The sequence below is a fragment of the Austrofundulus limnaeus genome, unplaced genomic scaffold (assembly GCF_001266775.1).
Source record: "Austrofundulus limnaeus strain Quisiro unplaced genomic scaffold, Austrofundulus_limnaeus-1.0 Scaffold392, whole genome shotgun sequence".
NCBI classification, from domain to species: Eukaryota; Metazoa; Chordata; class Actinopteri; order Cyprinodontiformes; family Rivulidae; genus Austrofundulus; species Austrofundulus limnaeus.
Genome location: NW_013952794.1, coordinates 238,879 through 252,081, shown reverse-complemented (window position 1 = coordinate 252,081; position 13,203 = coordinate 238,879). Strand labels below are relative to the sequence as shown.

At 36.9% G+C, this 13,203-nt stretch overlaps 1 protein-coding gene across 2 annotated transcripts in view; it reads right to left on the bottom strand.

The window, feature by feature from the left end:
* The window catches only part of LOC106528622 (leukotriene B4 receptor 1), an 18,323-nt gene extending 9,293 nt beyond the window's left edge, over positions 1–9,030 (bottom strand). Inside the window, exon 1 of one of the 2 annotated variants that reach the window (XM_014023836.1) lies at positions 8,951–9,030. The gene's annotated coding sequence lies outside the window, so the exon portion shown is untranslated. Of the gene's footprint in view, positions 1–7,043; positions 7,052–8,950 lie in introns of those variants that run through there. The other variant, XM_014023837.1, reaches the window with a different exon arrangement.
* Positions 9,031–13,203: the final 4,173 nt, after the last annotated feature.

The following is a 13,203-nucleotide window of genomic DNA, read 5'->3' as shown; positions in this document are numbered from 1 at the left end:
TCACCGAACTGGGCGAGACTGTAGCGGAAGTTGGTTCTTAAAGAGACAGAGGCCAATTTCAAGGCGTTTAGAAGAGGAAGTGATGAGAAGATAACTTTATTTTCTATTTAAACATAAAAATAGCATTTTAATAACAGCTAAAGTTGACATAGATACTTTATTATGGTATAGTATTTAAATGTATGCCTGAGAAACACATAATATTGGCCCTTTAAAGGAATGAGCATTAACCCCACCTTTCATGCCTGCATTTTAAACCAAGATTGTTCTTTGGTGAGGAATGGACAGAGTTATAAGCCTTTTGATCAAATCTTGACACAATTCTGCACAATTTCATATGCTTGGATAATWTACTCCATGCTCAGAGTATGTGTTCATACACTATTTGAAGAATCAAACCAAGCTTTAGCTCAATATGTTAAAAAGCTGGACTGAGTGAAAGCCTTTAAGTGTTGCCTGTTGTTAATTAGCCCCTCAACAAGTCTGTTCTACTGATGGGCAAACATGGTGCGGTTTCTGCCTTTAAACATTTCCGGACACTACCGGGGGCTTGTTTTTTTAAAACCAGGGTGTCAGACGACCTCCTCCAGTTCTTAACTTTGGCTTGACACTCTTAAAAAAATTTAAAAGTCAAAAGGCTTTTAAGAAATTTCAGGGGCAACTKTTAAGGGCTATGGTAGCCAATCCAGAATAGGGTGACTTCAAAATTTGATTGGTTGTACTGTGCATTAAATGATTATTCTCTAAAGGTTTCATTAAAATTCATCCAGTGGTTCATGGGATTTTTGCTAACAGACAGATTTGACTCATACAGTGAACAGTTAACTTTTTAAGATTTCTCACAAGGTGTAACACTTGGAGAATGTGTTGTGAACAGCAGCGAATCATAGCTCCGTATCTGTAAAAACTGATTTAATTTGTAGCTGTTTTGTGTTACAGATTAACAGTAGTGGCCATTGTGAATCAAGCTGCCTCAAACAGGTCATCAATTGTAGCTAAACATGCATTTATTACTTTTTGAGAACCTATAGTAAATAAACTACACATTTTTAATACATAAGAGTTCCTGTGCTAACACTGAAAGCACAATGAAATTATATAATTACATCAGATCTGTATTTTCAGTTTTATGTATTTTTGATCCCTCTTGCAGGAAGTGCTTTCCTCCCATTATACAGCACATCATGGTGCCAATGTAACCAATAAGAACAACCCTTCTGTCCCAAGACAACCCATCAGGCTCTGTGGCTCATCCAGCCTCTCAGAAATTATCAAAAATAWATTGTGTTACTCAATTATGTGTCATAATTTCTTCTGAATTTTAAAGAGGTTTAGATAATAATTACCCAGAGATTAATGAACCAAACATCACACACTGATGTGTGTGCAAAATTGCACTTCCTGTTTTCTATTTCTTCTAACTTGTGTTATGAAAGTTTTTGTTTGTTTGTTTGTTTGTTTGTTTGTTTGTTTGTTTGTTTGTTTTTTACTTGATTGTGAGTAAATTTGATCTGTTTGGAGTCATAATTTCTCATTATTTTAGGGTGAAAAATAAATGTGTGGGTAATTAAAAAAACCAAAGCTAACATTCAAAAACAARTCTTTTCAGCCATGTAAGAAAAAACTAATTACTTTTTGCAATTAAAAACCTATGATTTCTTATTGATCCCATGCAGAATGACAAAACACGGAGTTATGTCTCTGCAAAAACTGCTCTACCTTTGATCTAGCTTATTGAATCTTTGCACAGGTCATGTCTACATGTGAATTTATAATTTCCAAGAGTTTTAACCTTATTCATTGCACTTTTAAAAGGGTCATATACAGTAAAATAAAAAATGACTTCAGGCAAGTGGAAAAAAATGATGACACGTATGAAACAATAGCATCTGTCTTGATACTGGCACTTCTGATAAAATCTCCTAACTGTTAGCTTTCATTTGATATTAMGATTATTGAAGTATAGTTTATGCTGAAAAATTATCAATAAAATTTTGGCACGTTTTTTTTCGAGTACAAAATTCAAGGAAACTCCTTGGGGCTGAAGAAGTTGTAAGGTTCACATACTGTACAATGTTTTCTAGGAATTATATTCATTACCAACCATTTATTTAATACTTTCAGACAACAATGCAAAGTAAAAAGTCCTTACCGTAATCTGTTCAGTTATTTTTAGCAGTAGAATTAGACAGAAGGAAAAAATGAAGTCTACTTTCTTTTTAATTTGTGAAATAAACTTTTTAMTCCAGCTTAATATCTACAAGCAAAAATGCCAAACTGCTCTAACATTTCTCAGATCATGTCTTTTAAAGATTTGACGAATGACTTCTCTATCTAAACTTTTTTTTTATCTTCGACACTGCTCACAAAACCAAAGCAGGAAATAGTTTTTCAGCAGTGTTGAAAAACGTGTTGCACAGTTTGCTTCAAAAGCACCCATGGTTGGATATGTGGTGCTGAAAACAAAACTCTAATCTGACTGGCCACCAATGTGTTCGTTATCTTGCAGCAGACGATGAGAAAGCATACACAATGTGGTRCATACGCTAATAGAAACACATTTCCTTCCTCTTTTGGGGCTTTGAAGACAAGCTAAAGGGGTACTGAGAAATGTTTAACTACAGACTGAAGCTCTATGTGAAACTCTGAAGGGCCCTACATACTCCATCTGAATTAGCAAAATTGTTCCTAAGTTGCGTAATTGTGTGACAAAAATCCTGTCATTTTGTTCACAGAGTGGCTTCGTCTACCGCTTCTCGACACAAGACCCTGTTGAATGCATGGAGTGTTGTGTGATTGGTGAGAAAAATGTGGGTGTGTTTGTTTATACAGAAAAGTGCTCAGACAGCAATGATGAYATTTTGCTTCAACTACTGCTCTTCCTAAAGTCAACTGTTTCATGGCTAGTTTTGAGGAGCAGTAGTCCGAGGAAGTCAGAAAGTACGTCCATCTWTAAGACTCTTCCAGACACTTATAAATACTGTTTAATCAAATGGCCAAAAACTCCTGGATGGAGAGAGCACAGTCATTTTGCATTGTGGCAGATTTGTGACTAAATGGTGGATTTTGGAGTGGGGTCATCAGTGGTAAGAAACCTGTGCTGCAACAGGTACAGCAGCAGCAGGAGGGGTATGCCAGGAGCTCAGCGCTGTGCGTCTCATGACAGGTTTGTGCTAAAACAAACATCTCACTGCTRCATGACCAGGAGTCAACTGTGTGGCTTTGGATCGAGAATGCCACCCGCTTTGGATGTTATCATCCATTAAATGGATGWTATTAGTGATTATCAGTCCCATAGAATGGCTTCAGACTTGCTTCAGACTGTCCYGACTGTGCCGCCTAGCGTGTTATCAGTCCCATAAGAATGGCTTCAGRCTGTCAGCTGGTTAGTATAASACATAAAGACCCTAAGGTTAATTATGCAATCTGGTTAATATGAGGCATAAAGCCATTAAGCCCTGTTGGRCCCGGTACAGGGCYGACAAGAGAACTGAARGAAATCTTCTAAAACCTTGTTGGCTTAAAGGGTTAATTTTAGATAAAATAACATGGGCTACGATAAAGTAGACCAGACTGCAGCCAGTTGCAGATTGTTGCCTTCCAACATATATGGCACTGCTAACCCACTAGGGGGCACTGTCRGGACAGTCTGAAGCCATTCTATGGGACTTATAAATTCTAATAACGCCMATTTAATGGGCTGATAACATTTGAATTGGCTGCGTATGATGAGCCTTTTAGTTACAGCTGTACAACACAGACTAAGTTTTAAAAAGACAAAAATGAAGCACTTACACAGTTCCAACTCTTTTCCTCAGTCTGTGGTTCTTCCCCGTTTGTAGCAGCATGCTAAGTTAATGTCTCATGGATTTTGCTTCCACTTGTGATTTGACCTGCGTGTTAGCCTGAGCATAAATGTCCTTTACCTTTTGACTTTTTTTAACACCATCCACATTGGCCCACAATGGTTGGCTACTGAACTATTTCAAAAGTTTGGTCTTATTGTCAATAGTGGTTGATTGTACCATCATAAATCTCTGAACTGATTTTAATGAAAATTTCCAGAGACAGTCACTGCCTTGTCTACATCAAATTAACTTTTGGACAATAATTCAAGATGGCCAGTAAAGCCAACTGACCCTAGAAAACTCAGACAGTTTTAAAGATAATWAGCTGTAATTTGGTGTRGTAAYAGCTGAATCTTGCCCTTAATGCATCCTTTGAGCACAACAAATTGTGTGACTTCTTTGCTGAAATACTTGAAATAAACTGACAGTYAATGCTGTGAGTCTGTCTGCACAATTTCTCATAAACAGATTTCAATCAAACTCTGAAAGTTATCTTTGGATGAACATTAAAACTGATTAACTTTTGGAGTCACCTCAAACTGAAGATGGCGACCACAGTTTATCAGCTTTAGCTTACACAAAAATGACTAACTCAGTAAATTTTTCATGTTGAGCTTAAAAAATGGTGTAGGTAAGAGCTGACACTTATTCACATCAGCTCTAATAGATTATTCATGATGTCACAACCTCATTTATTTTAACCTAGAATGATCTTCAACTCTGGCCTGAAAGGTGGAGGGTGACATGCATTCTTTAAAGGAATTTTGAGCYTTTCATTTAAAAGAGGAACAAGTCATCACATGTTTTTAATACAGTRTGTGAACTACTCACTAATGAAAACATGTCTTCTAACTGCCGTCACCCACAAACAGACATGAAGTTCCTCTAACGGCTCACACCCACGTCTTGCTCGAAGTCGTGTGATTTTTATCACCAATCTGTTCTGTTTTTTTCTGTAATATCAAAGGCTAAATGTCTCTAATTAGTTATAATCAAGTTTGCATTTAATCCCGTTACTACAGTTGAGATTGTGAAAATCTCTTGTGACATTCCTCATTTTTTTTTACTTCCTTGTTAGCTTTTACAGCTTTTTTTTAATCAGTTAACTCTAACCTGTGAATCATCCATGCATAAAAAGGGCACGTAAACTCACAAATGAACCAGTGCTGTGTCAAAAAAATATTAGCAAAGATTTTAAGTGAATCCCAAGACACTTTGTTACAAGCAGCCTTGTAAAAAGCCACAATAATATTATCCAATAATTGAATTTATAGCCTTTTAAATATTTGACAAAGCTACAGTAGACACGCAGCTCAAAGCTATGAATCTCGCTTCCTGTGTGGTGTCTTTAAGATTACTTTCTATTTCTTAAAGACAGGACTGCATTTCTTTTAAATCTGCTGGTTTTAGACCTGATGCTTTTTTTTCTTCTCCACTTGTCTGCCTAGATTATTTTTATACACATCACACAATATGTTATGGTTCAGCACAAAGAAAGAAAAGGACTCAAATGAATGAATGAAATAATGACAAGCCAAAAACAACAACATTAAAAGAAAAAGTTTTGAACTATCAGATTAAAGAAAGTCTGGTTCTTTAGAAGGAAAATACCAGGTTTTTACTGTAAGTATAGGATTGAATAAAAGTGTCTTTGTGTTAAAGAAAACTCTTAAATTGTGTAAATAAATTATATTGTTTTTTCCAGGCTTTAGAAAAAATGTCAATGTCATTTCCTTCATATGTTTACCTGTATCTTGACCCTCATAAATCCCTAACTTTCATAAAAAATCTGTAGCAGTCACAGAGTACAATGGATTGTTGAAGCAGACTGTCGGACATTACTAAGTCTGCAGCAGCATTGAAGCAAGGGGAAGCAATGAGGGCAAGACAAGGAGGTAGTATTGACCAGTCTTGGTCTTGAGRYCGGTTTTWAGACCACATTYTTGRTAGTCTTGATCTCGACTCAGACTAGACCGCATTTGTACTCAGTCTTTTTTTTGGTCTGGGACATTGAGGACTTGGGATYATTTCAAGACCAGTCAAGACTACAGCTGTGGCATAGGTATCACTGAATTGCCAGAATATTTTCCAAATTTCTTTCAAACACTCTTACATGTAAAACGTACTGATTCAAATTCAAGCATGACTCATTGCTAATTGTGTTTTTTGTTACCCGTCTCCACCTYGCTTTCAGACGCACGCGACACTTCAAGAAAGTGACAGTGGTTGTCTGGGAGTGGAAGAAGATCTTCAGTAATACAATTCAGCTATATAAATCATTAAAAAATTATTTGTAAAACAAATCCAGGAGAAAGCAGTGACTTGTAAATTCTGCAGTGCTTCGCTTTTCAAGGTGGTGGGGACTACGTCAAACTTTTATAGTAACTTAGAAAGGAAGAACAAAGAAAAGTAAACTACGTGTAAGTAGCAAAGCTACTAATGTTAGAAATCGACCTCTGTACCAAAATTTTTACCTGGCCCTCACACAAAGAGATTTAGTCAATATTAGCTATAAATATTAAATTAGCTAGCTTTTTTTTTTTTTTTTGGTCCTGGTCTTGACTCGGTCCAGCCCTCGTCTCAATCTTAATACACTCTGGTCTTGGTCTGGACTTGGTCTCAGGTTAGGTGGTCTTGACTTCAACACTACGAGGATGAGGCAAACTTATGTTCTTAGACTGCCAGCTCTGAGACTTAAATATATTTGAATCAAAATGTATGAAAAATAAATATGCAGGATTGTCCTATATGTCTGTATTCAAGCAAAATGGRGGAAAATCGGTGTGAGGCAATGTGTACAACTTGACGTTTATGATTACTAAAAGCAAAAAGTAACAAAAYGCTATTTAAATTTAGCAGGACATTAATTTGAGTTAAAAATGAGCACAAGTTGATTCAGCATTAGCAGTAATAGCATCAACAGAAGCATGATGAAGTTTCAAAGAGAACAAGGATTTGGATTTGAAGAGATCTTAATATAATTYAGAAGGATGTTTTTTCTAAATAGTTTTTAAAAAAGGAGTGCAGCATGGTGGAGGAACTGTTAGATCTGTCATCTTTCAACAAGAAGGTTGCCCATTCAGACCACACTTTTCTGAGTGAAATTTGCATGTTCTATCTGTGCACGTTAGTAGTCTAGTTTCATCCCACAGAACAAAAACATGCCCGGTAGGCTAACTTATAACTCTGAATTACCTGTAATGTATGAGAGTGGTTGTTTGTCTCTATGTGTCCCTGTGATGGACTTTCATCCTGTCCTGCCTGTCCCCCTCCTCTCGAAGTCTGCTGGATATATAGGCACCAGCAACCCAGCAAGGAGAAGCAGGTAAAGATGRTGGATATTATTTTGAAAAGTGCAAAAGTTATCAAAAACAAAACTGTGTCCTAAATGAGCTGAATGTTCTGATAAATGAATAATTAAAATAGAACTTAACTTTATGGAAATATAGAAGCTAAAAAAAGAAACAGGAACACTATAAATCAGCACTCACATAACTAGATGACAGATGCATGAATAAAAAGACACATACCAACAACTAATGTCATCATAAGTACACTAGTTAAATAACTCTAATTAATAMTGTTTATTAATAATGGCTCCATACAAGAAATATGACCTATTATAATGAACTGAGGAAGTCCAAAAGTGTTGTGCTGAAATATGCAGCAATAGTGATTAAAATGATTTAACAATTCAATTTTATTACAATATAAATACTTTATCAATGTTTTTTTTTTCAATGAAATATCTGAAATCTTGGAGAATTTTTTGAAGCCCCTCTTTTGAGCAGTAGCTACAAAAAAACATGATTTTGARCAGAAAAGCTTTAAATGTTTGTTGTTTTACCTGCAAGCTAGCAAAGCTTTAATTTCCCTTAATATGTAAATAATGTTTGAGGTTTCCGCTTTACATTTATGTCCAAMATTTCTCATTAGAAYMRCCTAAAAATAAGATTCAGAYCAWKTGTCAATTRTTTGTCCTGATTAAGAAGACAAATCAGGGCACATTTCTARAAACTATATCCGGCCTTTACTGTCACACCAGGAACTGCACTCATCACATTTCTTTTGTTCTCATTACTAGAACTGCAGCTGCACTATTTTTTTTCTATTTCCTCATCATTTGTACAAACAAATCTGAAAGACAGAACATGGCTAACTCAGCAGGTGTGTTTGTGTACTCTGTGACTCAACGCTGCTGCTGCTCCACCCACAGATCAAACCCCACGTTGACAGAAACTAACCACACTGAGTAACTGCACTGATTTTTTAAAGTTTTTGTGTCCAGGTGTCCTGAACAGGTGTAAAATCTAAACAAATTAAAAAATAATATAAGAASAGCCAAATAACATATAAAGAACACTTACGGGGAAACATATAAAAATCAAGATCTAGTCTGAACTGCTGCTTTAGTCAAACCCAGAAAATCCTGTTAGTAGGATTTTTATCTCTAAACACTCAGAATGTGTTCCACTTCAATTAGTATCTCAGTACCTGTAAAGATAACCATTTTTGTGTTTTCCAAGGTTGGTTAGCTGTGGGGGCCAACTTGTAAATGTACTTTATTTGTCATCAATGCAYGTTCCTATGCAATAATGAAATGTGWRCTTTGCATTTGATCCATCACACATGAGAAACACCCAAGAGGAGCAGTGGGCAGCTGTGTAAGTGCCCTGGGAGCAGCTGGGGGTTGGGTGTCTTGCTCAAGGACACCACAACATGTGGGCATGGCCTGGAGAGTTGAACCTGTGACTTTCTGGTCCCAAGTCTGCTGCCCTGCCACTACACCACAGCTGCCCCCATTAATTTTGGGATGACTCAGAAAGTAAATAAGTTGTAGCTGTACACCCAATGAATCCAGTCTGGAAGTTTTAGTAACATTAAGTGGTTCGATAGATATTTTGCTAACAAACAGGCAGGCGTTACATTATTGAAGACCTGTCAACAGCGAGTGTTAATGTGACTGCATTTTAGTAGTGGGGGATAATACCTTTTAAAAGCCTGTTAAAAATATATGTTTTTGTCTAACACAGCAGCACAACAACATCCTGTTGGAACAAACACACAACAGAAACAGAAACAAAAAAATAAATAAAACTCACCAAGTCATCAACACAAGATTGAAACTTCCAGGAGCAAAAGRAAAACACGGCTGAATCTGTTGCAGATTGTAACATTTCTTTCCTCCTTCGTTTTTTTTTTAACCTTTACCTTTGCCCACGTTTTCATCTCCTCCCATTCTCCATTCTTCTGTTTCGAACTGTCAAACATCACCCATTTGTCATGCTTGCTGCAACACGTTGTGAGAGAGGTGTGTCTTTATTACCTGCCGTGCTTCTGCTCTGACAGTCTGACAAAGTCCTCACATTCCACAAAACACACATTTGTGTTCAGCGTGTTTTAAATCAATATCCTCTCATGATTCAGAAGTATTGGCATSAATAACCCAAGACGTCACGCTCAAAGTCTGTGTTGTTAATGACTCTCAGCTATGACAATGTCTGTCGTGATAAGAAATTTTGCTGGACAATAAATTGTCTCATAAATTAATGCAAATTAAATTGTTAGGAGACCATTTTAAACAAATAYGATATCCAGTGGGTGGGCACAGTTCCCCTAAAGCACTAATAGGGGAACTACAGTAATTTCCTGATTGGGGCTTTTGCTATTTTTTAAATTCATTAGTGGATTAGCACTTGCTAAAATTATGGGCTAAATTTAGAAACACTAACTGAGGTCTTTAAACATTATTGATCAACATTATTGTTCACAGTCGAGTGTGAAAGCTGTCATACATTTTGTTCATATGCGTGTCACTTATCTACAAGGTTATGTGTCAAACTCAAGGCCCACAAGCCAAATGTGGCCTGCTGGTGACTCCCATTTGGCCCACCATGGGCACGAAGTGATAACATTCTGCACACAGTAAATATTGTTTCATGTTGACTCTGAAGAATGTTCTATGTGTCAACTGGGTTATTAGTGCTTTAGAATTAGCTTTTGCTAATTTTTCCAATGTGTTAGTGCTTTAGGGCAGTGGTTCCCAAAGTTGGGGTCGGGACCCACAGTGGGGTCCTGAAACATCAAGGTGGGGTCCTGAAAAGATTTTCTGAATTACTTACACTAAAACATTACAACTACCAACAATTTCTTTTTGCCTTTGTTGCTACAAAAGAGTAAAGTTAGTGGACTTAAAATGGACAAAAAGAGAGTAATAAATATTGTTATTGTGTTCTTGTTTATTTGACATGGAAACATTGTTTATCAACCAACAACACCTGGGGTCACAGGTCTCTGCWGCTGGTATTTTGTGGGTCAAAAGCTAAACAGTTTGGGAACCAMTGCTTTAGGGGACCTAAATAGTTGAGTTAGTGCTTTAGGGTTAGTGCAACTAACATTTAGAYCAGTGCTGCYCACCACTGATGATATCCCACCAACACCACCAACATAACACTCCCGCTTACAGAAGTTTATGAAATTTATGTACRTAAACAAGTTAYRAACTGACCTGGACCAGATAATGGGAAACCAACACACAAGAGCCGCTGAAGCTGCATCACTTCCTACCGCTTCTATCAATATTGGCACAATTTTTTCTATACGTGTCTTCCTCTGGCTTCATAAAATTATTGAGGTCACTTACAATGCTGCTTACAGTTTACAAAATTTAACTAGTGTAAAAAAGAAGAAGGCAAAAAACAAAGATGCTTCTCTGGCTAAATGCCTGTTCACAGGGCTCTCATGTTACAGAAGTTACCACCTGACAAACACCTGATGCCAGAGTTCACGCCTTCCTATGCCAAGGAGAAGAAAAGAGGGAGAGACAAAGAAAAACAAGCAGGCAAATAAAAATGATCAACCTCATTTTAATTTATCGTGCAATTAGTTGATTTATTGCTTTTCGTGACAGGCCTAGCTATGACCACATCAAAATTTGGCTATAGCCATTTCTGGGTTGTTTCATGAGATATTACAAAGATTTTAAGCAAATTCTAACGCAATAAATATAATTTAAAATATATGTTGTTACTGACACTGTGCTTCAACCATACAAAATTTTAGCAGAATATCTGTAAAACTATGCTGACACAGCAACATTGATGTCCTGTCTAAAGTCAGCTGACTGAGGCAGCCATCTTGAACTGGGTTAGTTCTATAAGTTAATCAGTTGTAGATGCACCTCTAATGATTGCTTCCTGACAGTTTCATTTAAACTTGCCTAGTAGTTCATGACATGCTTTTTAAACTAACAAGCGGACAGATTTGACTTCTAAGCAACAATGGCAATTTTTGTGTATAAATGGGGAAAGGATAAGAACAGGGTTAGATCAAATTTTAGGTCAGTGTCTGTATAAGTGACTAAGCTATAACCTTTCTCAGTAAGCTGTTGCTGCAACCTTGAACCAGTTTGATTCTAAAAGTTAATCAGTTGTAGATGTTCTCCCACTGATTCCTTCCTGTAGTTTTTGGTAAAACTTGTTCTGTGGTTCCTGAAGTATTTTAGCTGCACTACAGACACACAAACACAAATATCATGCTGTATATACAGTGTTATCACTTAGCTTCACCTTTCCGGAGCTGGTGATAAAAATCTCAAAAGAGGAAATAATTCTTGCGAAACATTTTTATCAGATTTGTGAAAGGCCATTGTTTGTTGCACCACCTGGTTTCTGGTTCAGTGAACAGAAGCCAGAACCAAATGTGGAAAAACAACCACGCAAAAAAGTTTATGAACCTTTGATTTACAGTATATGGGTTCCCCTTTTTCCTGCCACACCCCCTTTGGAGGAAAAAAACAATAACTTTCATCACCCCATCAGTTTAGCTAGCACGCAGTGAGGTAAATCTAACTGGAATGAAAATGCTACAAATGAAAGTGTGCCAGTTGTGCTTGGAGTAAGTGATGGCAATTAGGCTCAGCTTTCAAATTTTTGCTGAACATCAGTAAAATCATCAGAATTACAGCCATTTTGTGTTTGCTAAAGGCAGTTAGCAGTGTCAGCTAGCTTAAATCAGGATGACTCTTAAAAGTATTCATGTAAATGGACATCATGCATGATTTTCATTGTCGTAGGCCTTCAAAACTCATGTGGTTTAGTAACTTGACCTAGGTGTGAGGTTTTTACTTGCGTTATTTGCTTTTTAACTTTATTCTGTAAGCTGACAGGTTTCAAACACAGGAAACATGATGCAACACACAGTTTAACTGCATAGCTGAAGGCATCGATCATTTGTCATGTCTCAATTCAAGGGCTGCAGCCCACGTAGACCACAGCCCACAGAGGTCACACCCTTCGGTGTCCGAGTAGGCTACATAAAAATGTCTGTTAAATGAGACAGTCTAGTCTCTGTATAGTCATGCAATCTTACATGCTGTATGATCGCATGAACACTCACTACCTAATTACCATAGTTACATTTTATATCACATCATTCATAAATGTCTTACTCTTAAAATGAGTTGGGACATGTATTCACACGTCTTTTCACAGGAGGTATAACTTCCCAAAATTCAGTGAATTTTTAAAATGTTGCACAAAAATACCAAGAAGACTTAAATAGTTTGGGTTTAGGTCCAGTATCAGCACTATAGTTTTATAATAGTATTGTGAATTTTCTTTTAACGTGGCTTCAGTTGCTATTTAATGGGTTGGTATGTCGTATTTTGTTTAACTTGTGTGGCTTTCACTCTTCATGTTCATTGTTACAACGGTCTGCTCAAAATGATTATTGTACTATGACATAAGCTTGTGTGATTTATATAAATAAGAAAATAAAAGCATAGAACTTAATAAAATAAAAATCAAAGACATAATTTTATGCTATTCAGCATCATGTCGCAGCGTAATCAGCTAGGTTGTTAAACAGTGAAATATTCAGTCTGATGATCAAACTGCCATTTCCTTTTTCCTGTTTAATTTGCTGACAGCTCAACAAATCCTGGGATATCGTTGGATGTGAAGGTAATGGCGCATTATCAAGTCCCTAAGAACTCCGAAGCTCTTTACACTTCAGTCATTCACCCATTCACACACTGAAGGTAGTAAGCTACATCGTAGCCCCAGCTGCCCTGGAGCAGACTAACAGAGGCGGGGCTGTCATGAACTGGCACCACCAGACCCTCTGACCCGTCAGTAGACAAGGTAAGTGAAGTGTCTTGCCCATGACTAAGATAGCTGGAATGGGGGATTGAACCGGCAACGCACCAGTTACAAAACAACTCCCCTAACCACCCCACCACAGATGCTCTAGATATTTTAAAAATAAATTTTCTGTTGTATTCACACTTCCTGCTTAACCACATATTTTTGTCTAGAAAATTAGATTTTCAAAAGTGATTTCCAAAGTAAAAGCA